Below are 20018 nucleotides of genomic sequence, written 5' to 3'. Positions count from 1 at the left end.
CCTAAATAATTATATATTTTACTGTGTTAGGAATAATTTGAGTTTACGAGTCTTCAAGCAGCAAGTTGTTTTAAAAAGATGGTCATGACTGTATAGCAAATGTGGTTGGTGGATTGAATTGTTATTTCTGGTGTTTGTCTTATTAGTTACACTCTCTAGACAAGTAGTCATATTTATCAGTAACAGTGACTTCAAATATATAGTCTGAGCAGTGTCTTCAATTTTAATGACTGTGTTTGAAATTTTGTCCTTATAAAAGAAATTTTTTTTCGCAGTATGGTTCTCGCCTGTTTCTTTGTGAATTGGCCAAAACAAACCACTTAGCTTAAGGGAAAAAAAACCTATATTCTGCTCTTAGGTTGACTGAATACTGAGGGCATTCTGAGATTTCAAATGTCAGTCATACTCAAGCAGAAAGAATGAAATTATTTCTCACAAAAATGGACGTCTTAAGATTGTTCCTACTATCTTTAGTTTTGAATAAATACATACTTTTTTTTAAATGTAAGTAAAATATTTAATCTTACCTGTGGTGTTTATGTAAGCTTATAGGACTTTGCAATAATTAGAAGTAAAAGTAATTGCAGATGTTTGAGATTTTGAGATGTGGGCTTTTTCTTTGAATTTGCATTTAATTCTATAATGTATGTCTTCACTTACCTTTTTAAAAATATACATCAGTGGTTCTTAGCCTACGAAGATAATGACTGGAGACATTTTTGGTTGTTACTAGTGGGGGAATGCTACTGCCACGGAATGAGTAGTGGCCAAGGTTGCTGCTGAAGATAACTCCCAACAACAAAGTATTATCAGATCCAAAATGTCAATGATGCTGAGATTGAAAGATTCTGCTCCATAGGAAATAGCATACATCAAACTTGAAAATGTGTCTTAGGAGCACCTGGGTGGCTCAGTCGTTTGAGCGTCCGACTTCAACACAGGTCATGATCTGGTGGTTCATGAGTTCGAGCCTCGCTTCGGGCCCTGTGCTGACATCTCAGAGCCTGGAGTCTGTTTTGGATCTGTGTTTCCTTCTCTCTCTGCCCTTACCCTGCTCATACTCTGCTGTCTGTCTCTCTCTCAAAACTAAATAAGTATTTTTAAAAAATTGTTTTTTAATGTGTTTTATAGTTCTTTCACCTGTAAAATAAAAACAATGGTGGGTAGGATCAAGAGTTTAACCATAGCTTCTAGCTTTACCTTTCAGAATTCTATTTGAGAAACTTCATAAACTTCAATTTGAGAAGTAGATACTACTTGAGAAAGAGTTATAGTCTAATTATTAAAGTGTTACCTTTTTTGATGTTCAGTAGATGGAAATCTTAAAAGTTATGTCTTTAATCAAATGTTGCCCAGAAAATTCTGTTTCTCCTTTACTCTCAGCCTCAAAACACTTCTGACACTACGTGTGTGGGCTTTTCTTCTCCACACCGAGCAATTCTGTGACACCGCGGAGTGTCCTACAATTCAATTCAGTTCAGACTCTCTCTCTCCCGTTTCAGATGCCAATCAGCATTCAGCTTGTTACCCATGCTTCTGAGTAGCAGGCTAAACAGAGGTTTTCATGGCTTGCTCCTTGGGTTCCATTAATTCACTAGAGTGGCTGCTCACAGAATTCAAAAAAAACTGTTTACTTAACTAGACGACCAGTTTATTACACTGGGTATTGAAGGATACAAATGAACAGCCAGAGATACAGTGGGTGAAGTCCAGCAGGGTCCTGAACATAGAAGCTTCTGTCCCCATGGAGTGTGGGGTGCATCACCCTCCCAGCATGTGGATGCATTCTTGTTCATGATTCTGGAAGCTCTTTGAATCCATAGTTTGTAGGTTTTTATGGAGGCTCCATAATGTAGACCTGATTGATTATTCACTCCACTTCTAGCCCCTTTCCCCTCTCTGGATAATAGGGAGGGGGCGGTGCTGAAAGTTCCCAACTTCTTTTTTTTTTTTTTTTTTTTTTTTTTTTTTGAAAGTTCCCAACTACTGATCCCAACTTGGTCTTTGTGATGACACACCCCCAACCAGGTGCCCACCAAGAGTTACCTTAGCTGTTTCAGGCGCCTGGGTGGCTCAGTTGGTTAAGTGTCCAATTTTGGCTCAGACCATGATCGTTAGTTGGTTGGTGAGTTCAAGCCCCACACTCAGCTTTATGCTTACTTACAGTTCAGAGCCTGGATCCTGCTTCACATGCTTTGTGTCCCTCACTCTTTCTCTACCCTTCCCCTGCTCATGTTCTCTCTCCTTCAAGAATAAATAAATGTTAAAAATTTTTAACAGAACAAAAACGGTTTCTGTTATTCAGGAAATTCTGAAGATTTTAGGAGCTCTATATTGGGAACTGGGGCAAAAGACTAAATAGTAGAACAAAAGATTGTCCTAATACCCCTATTTTCAAGGGTTTTAGGAGCTCTGTTAGGAATTAGGGGTGGAGACCTATATAAATTTCACAAATACATCCATTAGCTTCATGGGACTCATATACATAGGGGAGAGAGAAGCTTTAATTCCTCACTTCATTAAAAGGGTGCTGTACTGGCTTTGTGTGTTAACATTAGCTACTCTGCATATACCTTGAGAGGGTAGGGTTAGGTACATTGAATCAGAAAGGGGTAAGTGAAAGGTAAATTATGTCATCTTTCATATTTAACTGCACATTAAAGTGAGGCCTATGTTATACATGCATTTCATAAACAAGCCGACAAGATCATAGCAGCAGCTGGAAGTACAAAGTGAAGAGGCCTACTAAACTTGCATATTTTAATGTAATTACTAATACTTCATTAAATACAGTACCAATGGTAAACTGGATGGAACACCGGATGAACAGATGTAGACCAGGACTCTTCTAACTAGGATGTATAGTCATTCTCCATTGTTCCCTTTGAAGTCACCCTTCTTAGCATTACTAGTTAATACCATTCCTTTTTTATCATTCTTTCATTGAGATTATTCTTTAAAATTCTTTATTGGGGCGCCTGGGTGGCTCAGTCGGTTAAGCGTCTGACTTCGGCTCAGGTCACGATCTCATAGCTTGTGAGTTTGAGCCCCGCGTTGGGCTCTGTGCTGGCAGCTCAGAGCCTGGAGCCTGCTTCGGATTCTGTGTCTCCCTCTCGCTCTGCCCCTCCCCCGTTCATGCTCTGTCTCTCTCTGTCTCAAAAATAAATAAACATTAAAAAAAATTAAAAAAAAATTCTTTATTGATTTGGGTTCATCTTACCTTTTCAGTCTTATGTTTTGCCACCATTTGTAACTTCTCCATATTATTTGCATTTCACTGAATATGCAGTGCTCTCTTTTGCTAGTAGTATTAAATTCTAATAGCGTCTTTCTGTTGGTTGCCTCTGTTCTTCCTCGTGGCATGACCTCCACTTGTCTTTTAACATTGTTCAGATAGCTCAATTCAAATACATAGCAATCTGCGGAAAAGCTTTTCTCAGATTCCTTTTTCTTAATAGAAATTACCGTATTTCTGACATGCATTGATCACGTTTCTGTTGTAGCTGTTTGCTTACTAATCTGTTTATACTTGTGGTTCCCCAAGTGTTAAGGGGGCTGAAATTCCCTTACTGAGAATGTGGCATGAAATAGGAGCTGGATTAAATATATGTAAATGGAAGAAAAATCAAAATGTTGTCTTCTTCTGTTAAAGAAATATTTTAACTTGAGAAAATAATAGAAACTATTGTTTCCAAATCATAAGGTTTCTGTATGTAAGAGAGAGAGAAGCTTGCTTTCTCTTCCCTTTTAATTTTCCCTATGTCTAGATTCTATTTATCCTTTGTCACCTTTGCTTGTGTCTAAGCCTTCCCAGGTTTTCAAAAAAGATAGTAACTTTGCTGTTATAAATTCTCCATTTACCATTTTCTGCTGTGTATTATGGATATATTAATACAGATATTATTTCTCCTGGCTAGCTAGGTAGGCTCTTTAGAGATCATAATTTGGTTTTTGATCTTTATATCCTTCTGTGTCATATGTCACTGTTTCTTCAGTAATAGACTTGCTGTCTTATGTTGGGTTACGAGAACAAAATATCATAGATCACATGGCTTCAATAACATTATTTTCTCAAAGTTATGGAGTCTGGATATCTGAGATCAAGGTGCCAGCATATTTGGGCTTCGGTTGAGGGCTGTCTTCTGCCTTGCAGAAGGCCACCTTGCTTTGTCCTCAGATGCACTGTGGGAAGAGAGGATAAGGGAGGTGTAATAGCTTGCTGTTCCCCCCTCCCGTCCCCTTCCCCATCATTAGGGTCGCATCCTCACGGTTTCGTCTATACCTGATTGCCTCCCAAAGACCTTATCTCTAAATACTGTAAGTTTGTATGTTAGGGTTTCAACATAAAAATTTTGGGCGAACACATTCAGTCCATAACATTTGCAACTGATTTGTGCAATTAGTGCATCTTTCTCTGTTTTTATAGCTACTGATTGAATTCAGGTGTGGATTGTTTTATAGAGATGCATTCTTGAAGTTTTTGAATTTCTTTCAGTTTTGTGAAGTAAATGTTTTAGGTACATTCTCTTTAAAAGAAAATGGGAAAGAGAAGGGACTGGGATTTATTGAAAACATACTATGTGATAATCCATACTGTGTGACATTCTGTATAAGATATGCTGGTGTGAAATTCACTGAATGCAAAAGTTCCTTTTGTTATTTTTTCACCACTTAGTTTTTGTGTAATTTCTGATTGTGCATTTTTTGTTTAGTGTTCCTTCATTCCTTAACATCTCTGTGAGATGTTACTTAAGTCAGCAAATACTCAACATATAATCTGTGCTAGGTACTGTGCTAGTTGCTGGGAATGCATTAGTGAGCAAACAAACCACAGTTGCTTTTGTTTATTATTTTGGCAGTAAGGTATTATATTTATATTTATATGATGCTTGTTGCTTTTATCAGCATTCCCGTGTATCAGACACGTTAACTTCATTTTTAAAGTTAGGACAGGTGGAAACTTTAAATGTAGTTACTTAAGTTAGTAATTTTTGTCATTTGATTCCTGAATTAACCTATGCTATGAGCCTAAGACTAATTAGGTATTGAAGAGGTTAATCCATAATAATTTTTGTCATACTTTTCTGTATTTAAATTTTGGGTAGGGAGGGAAAGGTTTTAGTTTCCAGAGATACTAGCCTCATAATGTATGAGGTGCAGTAGAACTTTGTTAGGTTACATGGGAGTAAAATTGAAATTGCTTTAAATTTCTGCTTTTTTCTTCTATGTATATATCAATTCCATATATTTCTCAAAATTTTGACATAATTACAAATTTTATTAAAATAAAGGTTTAACCTTAGATTTTCTTTGCTACCCAAATAAACATTTTAAGAATAAAATTTCAATGAATTTTCTTCATTGATATGTTTTTTCCATATTTTAATATCTCTGAAATTGAATGTCTTTCAAACACCAGTTAGTGGTGTTGAATTCTTAAAATAATGGGGAATCTCACAGTTGATCCTGACTTAGATTTGGTGAATATAGTGCTGTTATTACCTCTTTGAAGTTTTAGGAAAAGCACATATTTAAGTGTATTGGATAGCTCGTACGGTTTGGAAGAATCATTCATTCAGTATAAGATTGATTTAATTATTGGCATATCTCAAGTTATAAAAAGTTATAAGAAACATAAGTTTATATTGCTTTTATATTTAGTTGGTAGTTTTCAAAAGTTCTTCAAGTTATGAGGATTTGTGAATAAAATCATATCCTTATTTGTAAATGTTAAGAGATTTTACTTTCTGAAAATTTATAGTTGAACAGTATACAACTTTACAGAATCATGTTGATGGGATGAAGTTTTCTAAATGGACTAATTTTTAAAATAACTGATTTTCTTACTGATGTTAGGCATGGAGTGTTAAGAAATGTGGCTGGGTATTTAAAATGTATTGTTTTTATTATAAAAGTAGGATACCCTTGTAAAGCAATTTGAACAGTGCAGTTATTCATAAAAGAAAGAAGTGACAGTTCCTTCCATTTCTGTGCCCCAAGATGTGTTGAATTTTTATATTCATTTCAGTAAAATGCAAAACAGAAGTGAGAATTTAGTAGTAGCTTTAAAAGAAAAAAATCATAAAAAACTTTTATGGAAAAACTGAAGCATACTTGAGCGTAAACCTTTGTTTTCTAAGGAATTAAATTCATATTATTCATGAATAGCCCTTTAAAAATACTGCTAGGATCAACTTTGCTTTCTAATACTTAGTTTGAATATTTTTATTTCTCAGAAAGTTTCAGCTTAATTCAGTTTATAATTTTGTTGACTTTAAACAATTAACCTTTTTATACTTCCCTTCAAAAGAAAAAACATAGATACGATTGGCTGAAATGTACAACCTTCTTCATACTTAATAAATTCATAAATATGAATTCATTTATGAATTCAGCTATAATTTCTGATCTAGGAGAATCATGTTTTTAGGGCTGATGCAGGAACCTTATGTATTTTGAACACTGGATATTTATATTGGAGAAGATAAAATTCAAACCATAATCAAGGGATAAGGTGCAAATAAAGAAGCAAATAGCAATAAAGTTACTTTATTGGCAGTAATCTCATACAGAGGTGGTCAGTGTATATAACATCATATAGGATCTTTGACATTCTGGAGGGTTACATGCAGAGAACAAAACTAAAACCCAAATTGCCTGAATACTGTGGGTAGGCTGCTAGATTGAATGATCAAATGGTTCATTTGGGGACGTCCCCTTAGACTTGAATTAATTTTTTAGTGTCATAGCATTTTAAATATTACACCATAAGAAGTAAACTTTTAAGTTGTAGTTTGAAAATACCGAAGAGACTTTTTTCTCAGCTCAGATTTCTACTTAAAGATAGAGCCTTAAGGATGTAGTCCTCAAAAGAAAAATAGCTGTTTGAAAGCATCAGATTCATTTAAAACTATCTTGCTTGCAAGCAGGACAAACTGATTTTGGTTCTCTTAAGCCCAAAAGAAAGTGAGAAAGGAAGAGAAAGATTTTTTGGAAAGATACTGAGGTAGATAGAATTTAGAATCACAGGGAGAGTTAAACTACCAAGCCAAGGATAGGACGATGGGGTACCTTGGGGGCCTCCGCCATAGAAGTTGCTGGATCTCTCCTTCGGATTCCTGCCAAACGGGTGATTTAGTCCAATAACTTCCATTGTGTGTTCTCTCCATATTTCACATTTCTGGAGGAAAATGTCCAATTGGCCTAACCCAGGATTGATCCATTTCTTTTTTAGAGGAGGAGGCAGGTAACATGGACAGGGAAACAGTTGGTTCTTGGAGGCCCATCTTTGTGTATTACATCCCTTTCCTAGAAAGTGGCTGGGGAACCAACTCAATTGGTGTATGCTATAATCAGCATATGTGCATATACAGTATCCCCAGTTCCTTATACAGGTAAAGTATTAAAATTACTACCTTAAAACTGGTAGGAGATTATAACTGTGACTTGGGGGAAACAACTCCTGTTCTTTTATTATGAGAAATTCATTGTCCTTACCAGGATCTCTGAATTGTTGAAATGCTTACAATTTGAAGGATAGCTTTTGCTTAAGTTCTTACCAGAATGTTCTCATAACAAAAGACGGTTCCCTCCCCAAAGATAAATTCTCTTGCATGATGCTTAGCTTCTTAGTACCTCTTAAGGGGGAAAAATGGTCTGGGGCAGAAGGTAATAGTTGCTTTAAGGGAGCAATTAAAATGCTTTGAGAGAAGTAGAGTAACAAGTTGATTTTTGAGGATTAGGGAAAACTTTGATACCAGAGGCAGTTAAGCTCAATTCCGCCAGAGGGAACAATAAGCAAAGGGATAGTCAGGAAAAAGTGAATGGTTATGAAGGTGTATTTGAGACAAATCAGAGTATCTTGCCGATACAAAGAATTTTGCATTTAGAGAGACCTTAGAAATTATTGAAGGTTTTTTTTTTAGCAGAAGAGAGAGAAAGCAGAGCTTTGCCTTGGGGAAACTAGTGTCTAATTCAGTTGAGTTACTGGACTTTAAGGTAGAGGAAATGAGAGCTTGAAATAGGGCAGTGTTAGTGGGAATGGACATGGGAGATTCTCAAACATTGGGTTATGGTTCTGTAGACATTATCCATCATTCTCATCTTGCCTGAGTTTCTGTATAGGCTTTTCTAAATGGTTTCTTAAAATGCAGTTTTGCTTGCCCTGTTTAGTGTCTACTCTATGCTACTAGCCATGGACATGCTACAATGTAAATAACACGTTATTTCCCTGCTTAAAATTTTTATGCACCCTCCTCCTTGCTTAAGTTAAAATTTAAGATCTTTATTATGTTTTAAGATGCATATGATTGTGTCTCTGCTTAGCGTGATATTCCCTAATTTGCTCCCTTTGTTTTTTTCTGCTTTGCTAAACTACTTACAGTTCTCTGGTGGATCATGCTCTCTCATCTCAGTGACTTTGCTTACTATTGCCTCTCCCTGGAACAGTCTCTTTTCCTTTGTGCTCATCTTTTTAAGATCTGTACTAAGTCTGGAAAACTTTACTCCAGGTAGATAAGTCTTTAGCCCACTTCCAGTACTTAGTGATTGCTTCCATCATTATTGCATGTAGATTTTGTTTTGCTGTCTTTTTTACACTTGATCTTAGCCAAAAGGCCGAGAAGTGATGTTTTGCTGTCTTTTTTGCTTAGATTGTGAATTCTATGAGGCATCTAGACTTTTTTTTTTGGTATCTTTTCCTACTGCACAGTAGCATACAGATGCATATTTGCGTTGCCTTTCTTACGTTCTTTCTTTTCTTCTCTTTTTTCTTTTTTTCTTCTTTGCCTGTAACTAGATGTCCTGACTTTCTAGGAGTATGGATTTTGAAGCCAAATGCCTAGGTTAAAATCCTGGCTCTGCCACTTACTAGTTGTGCAACCATGGGCCGGTTATTAAACGTCTTTGTTTCTTAGTTGCCTGCTGATGGTAAGATTGATGAAGTAATATTGCCTAACTCATAGGGTGGTTGTAAGGATTGAATTAATATGTCCAAAGTGCTTAGACCAGTGTCTGACATTGATGGTTGTGTGTTTTTATTATATATTGCAGTTCACATATGAATCTGTACTCCTTTTGCAAAAACAGTTGCACATATAGTGCTTCCAAATCTGTTTGGAAAGTGGTATTTTCCTGATTTTTTCCATACTGTAGTTGGGTTGCATTATTCCCACCAAAGCATGCTTCAGGATATTCACCAAATAATTACTGAGCACTTAACTATTTGTCAAACATATTTCTGGTAGTTGTGATATATATTTAGGTGAAGAAATATGTGGGCACATAGTAAATGTAATAAATTGCATGTTATGTGATTGTAAGGGCAATGGAAGAATAAGAAGAGTAAGGGAAATGAGAGTTAAGGGTCAAGAGGTACTTGTAATTTTATTTTTTTTTAACGTTTATTTATTTTTGAGAGTAAGAGGCAGTGTGAGGGGGAGAGAGACACGGAGAGAGGGAGACACAGAATTGGAAGCAGGCTCCGGGCTCTTGAGCTGTCAGCACAGAGCCTGATGTGGGGCTTGAACTCACGAAACAGTGAGATCATGACCTGAGCTGAAGTCAGACACTCAACCGACTGAGCCACCCAAGCGCCCCAAGAGGTACTTGTAATTTTAAATGCAGTGGTCAAAATAACCCTCCTATAGAAGAAGAGCATTCCAGGGAGAGGAATCTTCCAGTGTACAAGTCCTTAAGTAAGAGTGTGTCCTGCCTTTTCACAGACTAATAAGGAGGCTACTGGAGTAGACTGACCAGAGAGAGGAGGTCAGAGACGTAAAGGGGATTGGAGTTAGCTTATGTAACGCAGTGTGGACCATTGTAAGGACTTCGGCCATTACTGTGACTGAAATTGGAAGACATTGTGTAGTTTTGAACAGAGAAGTGACATTATCAGACTTAAGTGTTAGGATTGTTTTACAAACGGCTGTGCTGAAAATGCACTTTATGTAAAATAAGCTAGAAGCACAGGTTATTGAAGATTGATAGTAGCTTGGGTAGCAGGAGGTGGTGAGGATTAGTCACCTTCATTATATATATATCTGGAAGGTTTAACTGACAAGATTCCTTGTAGATAGGCTGTGGTGTATGAGAAAAAGAATGGAGTCAAGAATGACTCAAGGGTTTCCCCTAAGTGTAGAAGATGGAATTTCGTTACACCTGAAATGGAAAAGGCTGTGGCAGGGGCAATATTTGGGAAAGAAAAGCATGTTCAGTTTTGGACATGATGAATGTTAATGTTAATGTGGAGCAGGTGCTTGGATGGATGACTGTGGAGATCAGGAGGTATAGTTTTGGCATATAGATGGTATTTAAAATCTCCAGACTGGATCAGATCACCAAATGTAGATAGATAGTCTGAGCTTTGGATCACTCCAGAATTAAGCAGTTTGGGAAACTTGCAAAGGAAAATGAGCAGCAAAGACCAGTGAGTTAAAAGAAAACCCAAGAAAATAATTAGGAAACAGTGATCAGCTGTGTGAAATACTCTTTTAGAGCAACTAAGGATGAAGTGTGAGAATTGAACTTCGGATTTAGCAATATGGGAAGTCATTGATGACTTTGTTAAGATCAGATTAATTTTAGTGGTGCGGCTGAAAGCTTGATTGGAGTGAATTTGAGAGAGAGAGGGAGACAACTCTTAAGGAATTTTCCTGCCAAGGAAAACAAATAAATGATGTGGGGGATAGGTGGGTCAGTGGAGGAAAGAGGATTTTTTGAGATGGGAGAAATACTGATATATTTCCATGGTATAGTGGAAATTATTAGATATTAAAAAGTAGATATAAATGTAGTTAGTAGGAGAAAGATGGAATTACATGACTGAAGCTTTTAGGTGCACAAATGGAGAATCTGGTAAGTTAATAGATGAGAGAATGTATAGTTCATCTGTGATTACGGGAGGGAATTCAAGGTGTGTGTATATGATCCTGATAGTAGGTGGTTAAATGTGGTAGAACTTTGGAAATTTTGTTAACTGCTTCAGTTTTGTAAGTAAAACAGGAAGAGTCTGTGATGGTGAAGAACTCGATGGGGATTTGAGGAGAGAAGATATAAAATAGTTACCTATAAGGGTCTGAGAGTGAATAAACTAGGGACATGTATTATCTGTCAGCGTTAATAGTGTACTTGAGTCTAACCAGCATGGTGGTGCCTTTTTCTATAACTTTTGTCTTCCTCTTTCTGTGCACCAATGAACGGGCACACATGTGGTGGGGATTACCTTTAATCAGTGGAGTTGATTTTGTGAGTACAATGAAGGCAAAGAGAAACTAGAGAGTCAGCTGTATGTAAGGGGGTGATTATAATGAGTATTATAATTTAATCTGGGTAATGAAGAGAATATCAAAGGGGAGGATATCCAGGGGAGGATATCAAAGTGGTAGGATTGGTGGATTGGAGATCATGGTGGAATCAGAATTTTTGGAGCAAATGTAATATATGAAATATTTTCTAGTTCATCAAGAACTGTAAAAAATATAACTAGCTAAGGTTTGAGAATGCTAAGTGACATATAGATTATTTTTTCCTATTCTCTCTTCTTATCTGTTAGCTGCAACACTTCATTTATTTAGTTTCTTTAAGGGAATAGTTTTGTTAATGGTGGAGGGAGGAATATTGGTTAAAAAATTTTTCCTGTCTCTGATGAAGGGAATAAAGACATATTCTTACGCCAGAGAGATTGCCTGAAATTGTTATAATCTATTATGTGGTAGTACATAAGATTTAGCCCAGCCATTTTGTTATAGTCTAACAGGTCTTGCTCACTGTTCCAATTCTTTCTTAGTAAATGCCACTTGGAAAGCTCTCTGCACGGTTCTGCTGTAATTCGCAGCTGCTCTCCCTGTTCAAGTTTCTTGAGGAAAAACAATCATTGAGTGTTTCCTAGGTGTGCATTACTTTGCTAACAAGCACTCTACTTACAGCAATGTTAATCCTTACAGCAGTTCTGTGAAGTAGGTACAGTTATTTCCATTTTACAGATGGGGAAACAAAGGAGGGATTATCTGTCTTCGATGAAGTGAAAAGTCTGAGCTGAAATTTGAACTCAGCCTAGCTTCCAGTTTATTTTCTTGGTTTCATTATATATAGGTTGACATTCTCAAGAAGGGTTGTCTATTTCAGTGTCATGTGTTTGTTTTCCACACGTTGAGACAGTTCTTAGACCAGAGTATAAATTGTTCTTGCACTAGATGCTGTGCTTTTAATGATGTTTTTTCTTCCTTTGGGGAGTATGTAGAAAATAGAAAATAGAAAAATGCTAAGTAATTAGATTTTTATTTAATTAGTAATTTTAGAGTAGCACATAACTCTGGGGCATATTTCAAAACATGAGTAAAAATAATCTGTATGTGATACAGCACAAAATAGACACGTATCAGACAATTAAAAGCCACTATTGCAAATACTGTTTAAGACTGTTTGAGCCTCATCTTCAAACTCAAGATTCTCCAAGATGAGGGGCGCCTGGGTGGCTCAGTCGGTTAAGTGTCTGACTTCAGCTCAGTTCATGATCTCGCCATTTGTGAGTTTAAGCCCGGTGTCGGGCTCTGTGCTGACACCTCAGAGCCTGGAGCCTGCTTAGGGATTGTGTCTCCCTCTCTCTCTGCCCTCCCCTGTTCATGTGCTGTCTCTCTCTTTCAAAAATATATAAACATTAAAAAAATTTTTTTAAAGATTCTCCAGGATGAAACCTGGGTACTAAAATGTACAGTAATCTCCTGCCACCTGTGGATGTGTAACCTCATTTTTATATTTCAATGACAAATTGTAAAGCCTTAATCATTTACTGTATAGAATATATTGCAGTCTTCTTAGAAAAAACCCAAACAATTACTGATTCTTTGTTTTGCAGCAGATGAGTTTGTCTCTGAGTCGGGGTAGAAAGATTTGTTGTTGGTTTTTTACCTCTACCTTTCTCAATATGCAGAAGACTACACCTGAGAAAAATTAAGGTCAGATCTTCACAGCACATTTTCCCGTACAGTTGGAAGTGACTCATGAGGTAGATTTTAATGTTAAAGAACATTTTATTCATTTCTTAAATGAATCCTCTGCATTTTAGAAATTGTCTCTGCCATTGAAAAATATATATGCATATTATTTTATTCTTCAAATTTTGTGAGTCTTTGATCTTGCAGTTACCATTTTCCAGCCTTACTAAATTTCAGGAACCAATGTAGTCCTCAAAAAAAGGAATTGTGTATTGCATTAGTACTAAGTGTGTTTGTTGAGGGGGCAGTACCCCCCCCCGTTCATTTGGCATTGTCTGGGGACCTTTTTGGTTGTGATCACTCAGGGTGGGAGTGCTACAGGAAGTTCTCTTATAACTTGGAACTGTCTAGCCCAAAATGTCACTAATGGTAAGTTTGAGAAATTTGATCTCATTAAAGTGTCTTCTACTTTTAGGTCCTGTATCTTTCCACTTTGTTTTTCCATACTCCACTCATCCTTCTAAGGTCTAGCTTACAGTCCCATTTTGTCCTGAAGCTTTTCCTAGATAGCTCTAAGCCTACATTTCATGTTTCCTTTCTTTAGATTCTGTTGTACCATCACTAAATCTCTACAACCAGTAGTTTCTGATGTCTTATTTGTTTATTGTCATTGTATCTTGTTTTCTAAAGTCATATGAGTGGAAGATCAGGTTGTATTTTTTCTGGGCTGTTGTTGACTTAGATGTATAGTATGAGTTGGTAGAATGAAAAAAGGGCCCCGGGCCTACCTAGGCTCTGGCAAATGTAGCAGTGGAGAAAAGGACCATTTCCTGTGGATGGGAATTTGGAGTTGTTAATTTATGAATTGTGGTGAAAGTGATAGCAGTAGTGGTGAAAGTGGAGAGAAGAGTGACCAGCCCCTCCTAGAAGGGGCAGAGTAGATCCACCTCAGCCATTAAGCTAGGGCTATTAGAAAACCTCAGTACCCTCTGAGTTCTGAATTGGCTTTCTTCAGCCTGAGCTGTGCTGTTAGAGATGTATTTTTGTTTGATTTAGCTGTTTTTATGGGAGAGTGAAGGGTTCATGTTTGTATAGTAATAAATTTTAGAAAGATTTTCAGTAAGGGGTTAAAGGGGTTAGCTCAGAGTTAAGTATAAATCAAGCTAATCAGAATACACTGTTTCTTCAGCTTTTTGTTTTAATTGGTAGGGAGAGATGGGTGAGTGGAGGAAAGTAACTTGACTCTTTAGACATGTTAGAATCCTTATCATTGAATGTAAAAGTTGCCAAAGAAGAAACCCAAGTTCATGCTGAGGTATTACCTGAACGTTTGTGTTACCTCTTGAAGCTTTCTTTTCCATCAGATTGGATCCTTGATGTGTACAACTATCATGAGATTTTTAGTACTCTTTTTTCTTAATGTTTATTTTGAGAGAAAGAGCTCGTGCATGTAGGGGAGGGGCAGAGAGAGAGAGAGAGAGAGAGAGAGAATCCCAAGCAGGTTCAGCATAGGGCTTGATCTCACCATGGTGAGATCATGATCAGAGCTGAAATCGAGAGTCAAGTCAGAAGCTTAAACATCTCAGCTGAGCCACCCAGGCGACCTGAGATATTTAGTACTCTTAATTTGAAAGATTCACTTTTCAGTGTTTGTGTTAGAAAGAAATGTATTGCTTTGGAACAGGTACATACCATGCCACCTTCAGATAAGTGTTTGTGCAAGAAAATGTGTAACATTTGAAGGGTAATTTCAAAATAGGAACAATTAGATAAATATTTTAGTGTCACTTCAAAATTTATATAAAAAGTTTTCATTATTTTAAGCAGTCAGTACAGAATGGGAATCTGAAAGTTATGTTCACACTTAATGTCACATAGTAATTTCCTTTTTCTGTGAGTAAGAAAAAGATATTTTAAAGGGATAGGGAGGGACAGTGGTTCTTGATTGGGAACAATTTTTGTCTTCTAGGTAACATTTGGTAATATTTTTAGACGTTTATGGTTGTCATAACTTCTGAGAGTGGGGATTGGGTACGACTGACTTCTAGCGGTAGAGGCCATGGATGCTGCTCAGCATCCTATAGTACACAGGACATTCCCCTGTGACCAAGAATGATCAGGCTCACAGTGTCAGTGAAGCCAAAGTTGAGAACCCCAGGATGAGAGGATTGCAGAGAACCTGTTCAAACACAAAAGAATGTTCTTGTGAACAGTGAACATAGGTTAAAATACTCAGGTTTACTAGCAGTGAATGAAGTGCATATTAAAGTGTTTTTCTACTATTAAATTAACAGGAGTTTTGAAAGATTTTAATATTTGAGTGAAATAGGTGTTAATATACTGTTGGCCCTATACAGTAGTACAGCATTTCTGAGAGGCTCTTGAAAGTATGTATCAAAAGTTGCTATTTATATTTTAAAAGTTTTGACTCCGTAATTCCACTGATGGTAATCTATCCTAAAGTAATAAAACAGATCCCTCCATTAGGATGTTAATCACAATTACTTCTCATTGTAATGAGCTGGAAACAAACCCAGCTCTTCTTAAAATGGTGGCGATTAAATAAATAATAGTGCAACTATATATGATACAGATTAAAAATCCTTCTTGCAAAGACTGTTGATCATGTGACAATACCTATATAGTGAATAAGGAGGGAAAGAAGGATATCAAACTAAGGATGCCAAATTTTAATAAAGGAGTAGAACAAAGTTTAGTGAAAAATACACTAAAATGTACTTTAATAATGATTAATGAGCAGTTTATGGGCAGTTTTCATTTTATTTTCTGTTTTCTAATTTTTTATGACTGTACCATTAATCAGAAAAAATTGTTTTTACACTCTAGTAAAATTTTATACTAGTCCTATAATTTCTTAGGGTATTTCCTGATTAATCTGTCCTTTCCCATATACCTAGTTTCCTTTTGTGTTGCGTCTATGTCTGGTCTCTCTTCTGTATTTTATTCCCTCAGTTAATTGATGAAGTATAATATATGGTATAATCATGATGAAAAGGGAAGGTTCTCTTGAACTAGTAATTTGTATTTTAAAGTTCTTAAAAATCTTGTCATTTTGTGTAAGCAGTTCACAATGTACTCTTATTTTTGCCATGTGATTTTGCTCATGTGATTGAATATTCAGATTAAATTTACTTAGTTTTGCTCTCTCCTGTCATGCAAAAATTCTGACACTTTGTCACCTGACTTAAATAGCTGCCTTTTGAAGATTGTTTTATAAGCCTGTCACCTTGTGTGATTGATCAGCCTCCTTAATTTTTTTGTTTTTATTCATTCTTCCCATATTCCCTTTTTGATATTTCCAAATGGTGTAATATTTGGTATCCCTTGGAGGTAATAGGCCTCTCCTGTGCTGTCTTGTGTTAGCTTCCCACACATTGTGTGGCAACCAGTAAGGCTGAGTAGGAGTGATCTTAATAGAATTTGGAACTGTAAGAGGCAGCAAATTAAAAGATGGTGGTCACTGGTCACTAAAATGTTTTAGAACCAGCTGAGAAAATAAGAGATGGCTTTTCTGCCCTTGAGCCTCAAAAAAATACCTTTAACTCGAGAATTGTGAGGGAAACATGTTTGTTTTGGAATAGACTTGTAAGTTCCTATAGAGGAAAAAAGTGTGTGATGTTTTATTGACGGATATCTTCATTAGTGATGTGAGTTGTGCCTTTCTAGAAGAGAAACTGCGTAAAGAGAAAAATGGAAAGATAAGAAAATGAAGGGAGATGAGGTTACTTTAAAAAGAGTAATAAATTTCAGTAAATTCTTGAGTTAATCTTAGCAAAGTAGATTAAATTGTATTTTACTCTTTGGAAATTTTTTATGTGGAGGAATTGATTCTAAAGTTGAAAATGTGTTTGTTTCGTGAGCATCTGTTTAGAACAATTTTATTTTCATTTGAAAAATAAGGTGTTTTTGTTGTTCATTTCTAGTTTCTACTCAACCAGTGAGTACATTCTGAATAAAAAAATTTTTTTGTTGCCAGATTCTTAATTGATTTGATCATGGCCTGTTTTTTGTGGTCAAATTATATAATATTCAGGGAAGCATTTTCTGTTTTTGTTTTTTTATTTTTTTTTTAACGTTTATTTATTTTTGAGACAGAGAGAGACAGAGCATGAACGGGGGAGGGTCAGAGAGAGAGGGAGACACAGAATCTGGAACAGGCTCCAGGCTCCGAGCAGTTGGCACAGAGCCCGACGCGGGGCTCGAACCCACATACCGTGAGATCGTGACCTGAGCCGAAGTTGGACGCTTAACCGACTGAGCCACCCAGGCGCCCCGTGTTTTTGTTTTTAATCATGTAGTTGTAGTGAAACAAAAAGTTGCACCTTTCAACATTCTGCAGAAGTGGTTTTTCATCTTTATATGGTGTAGTAACTTCTGAATTGCGTCTCTTGGATCTAATTCTTAAAATACAGTATTTACAAAATTTAGTTATGAGACTTATTCTTGGCTGGTAAGTTAACATGATACTTTTTGAATATCCCCATAGTTTGCTTGTGTGGGCTGTATCTTTTCCGTTAATGTGTGTGGCTGTTTTTTGGGGTTTGTGTTTGTGGGTTTTTTGGGTTTTTTTGTTTTTGTTTTTTAAATCTTGGGTGGATTGACAAGTGGTTAATGGAAAGATGGGGGGAAAACTCCTGTGTGTGTATAGAAATCCTAATTCATAATGTAGATTATTACTTAGTGGCTTTATTAAAACTATAAAATTTTTAATTTAAGAAATAAAAAGCATAAGTGTTCTCTTTCAGTAATCTTCCTTGGTGAATTCCTCTGGGGAGCCTAGTGAAATTTAGAGATAAATTGTAGTAACCACTGGCAATTGTATGTTAATCAGAAATTAATATAAGGCATGTCAAAAATTATAATATGCTGCCTCTGCTCGTTAAACCTTGAATTCCCCTTCCCAAAATAGACCAGGGAATGGAAGAAAGGTGATCGTGCAAATAGCTTTTGTTAATCATCCTCAACAAAATTTTTTAGTGTCAATGCCATTTATATACCATGTAATTTAACTCATTTAATAGAATGGAATTGTCAGGTCACGTGTTAACTCTGTGTTTAACTTTTTGAGGTACTGCCAAACTATTTTCCCACAGTGGCTATAGCATTTTGCATTCCCTCCAACAATGTATAGATTTCCAATTTCCTTACATCCTCCCCAACACTTGTTATTGTCCATCTGTTTTCATTATACACCCCTTAGTGGATGTGAAATAATGTCTTGTGGTTTTGATTTGTGTTTCCCTAATGGATAATAATGTTAAGCATCTTTTAACATGTTTTTTTGGCCATTTATCTTCTTTGGAGAAATGCCTATTTGGGTCTTTTGTTCATTTTCTAACACTTTTGGTGTAAAATACATATAAAAATTTTAGTATTTTAAGTGTATAATTTGGTGACTTTAAATACATTCAGAGCTTGTGCCGCCATCTTCATTATCCATGTCCAAGCCTTTTTTGTCTTGCCAAACTGACACCCTGTTCCCATGTAACAGTAACACCTCACCCTTCCCTTCCCCCAGCTCTTGGCTAATGCCTTTCTGCTCCTTGCCTCTTTGAATTCATTTTAGATCCCTCATATAAGTGAAACCATAAAATTTGTTGTTTTGTGTCTGTCTTATTTCATGTAGCATATTATGTTCAAGATTAATCAAAGTTGTAGCATGTGCCAGAATTTCCTTCTAGTTTAAGTCCTAATAATATGCCATTGTTTGTATATATACCATATTTTGTTTATCCATTCTTCTGTTGACTGATGGTAGTTTCTACCTTTTGGCTATTGTGAGTATTACTGCTTTGTGAGTTGGTGTACAAACATCTTTTGGGTATCTACTCAGAAATGGAATAACTGATCATCCAATAATTCTTTGATTTTTTTTTTTTTTTTTTTTTTTGAGAAATCACCATCCTGTGCCACAGTGGCTGCATCATTTTGCATGCCCACCAGCCAGTGCACAAGGTTTCCAGTTCCTCTACATCTTCAGCAGAGATACTTGTTACTTTCTGTTTTTGTTTTTTTGGAATGCAGTCACCCTAATGGATGTGAAGTTCTGTCTCATGGTTTTGATGTATGTTGTAATGATTAGTGATGTTGAGCATCTTTGCATTGTGCTTATGGGTCATTGGTATATCTTTGGAGAAATATCTACTCAAATACTTCACCCGTTTTTTTCACTGGATTGTGGCCCTTTTCCTGCTGAGTTGTAGGAGTTGTTTTTACCTCCTGGATAGTAATAATACCTCATGGGGGAGATTATTTGCAAGTATTTTCTTCCATGTTGTGGGTTGCATTTTCACTTTTGTTGATAGTGTCCTTTGAGACACAAAAAGGTTTTGATTTTGATGTAGTGTAATTTTTTTTTTTTTTTTTTTGCTGTCACATAATATTGTTGACGTCAACAGTGACTGATTTTGAAATGTCCTGGGAACGTATACGAAACCTCAGCTCACACTGAAAAGCATTTTCTAGAATTTTCATTTTTTGTTTTGAAGTTCACATTTTATTGTTGACCACAAATATTTTAGTTCTTTCTCTTCAAGTCATTCATTTTTGAGAAAATGTCCACCACATTCTCTTGTTCTGAAATAGCCTTATTTGTTTGACAGTCCTTTCAAGCAAAAGTGGCCTTCTATGATAGCAGCTAGTTCCACTGGCAACAGTATTCAGCTGTTGTTCCTTGACGTGTCTGTAGTATTTTCCTATGCAGCAGAAGTTTTTTTATGTATACTTTTCATTTTGTTACTCAGCATATTAGAAAGATGTGTATTCAGAGGTTGAGAATTAATAAAATGAGTAATTTTTTTGTTTTATTAAACATTAAGTGAAAGGGTTTTTGTTTTACTGTGAATTTGGTGGTGAAGAAGATGATGACTACTAGTAGATACAAGTTTTGTACTGTTACCTTGATTTGTGCTAAAGTATCTTCATTTTCCCACTGCTCTTTTTGCACTACCAAGACAAATGTTAACACGGTAAAAACAAAAAAAAAAGTTTGGCCTCTTCGACTATACTTTGAGAATAGCTGTCCTGGTTTTTAGGATTGTGGATGGAAGGGAAAGGTGATCGCAG

The 20018-nt window shown here is 36.2% G+C and overlaps 1 protein-coding gene across 1 annotated transcript in view; it reads left to right on the top strand.

The window, feature by feature from the left end:
* PPP4R2 (protein phosphatase 4 regulatory subunit 2) overlaps positions 1 to 20018 on the top strand; it is a 52776-nt gene that overhangs the window by 14334 nt on the left and 18424 nt on the right. The window lies entirely within an intron of this gene.

Source organism: Acinonyx jubatus, chromosome A2, assembly GCF_027475565.1.
Source record: "Acinonyx jubatus isolate Ajub_Pintada_27869175 chromosome A2, VMU_Ajub_asm_v1.0, whole genome shotgun sequence".
Classification (NCBI taxonomy): Eukaryota; Metazoa; Chordata; class Mammalia; order Carnivora; family Felidae; genus Acinonyx; species Acinonyx jubatus.
Note: the sequence above shows the minus strand (reverse complement) of the source record. Positions and strands in the feature narration are given on the sequence as shown.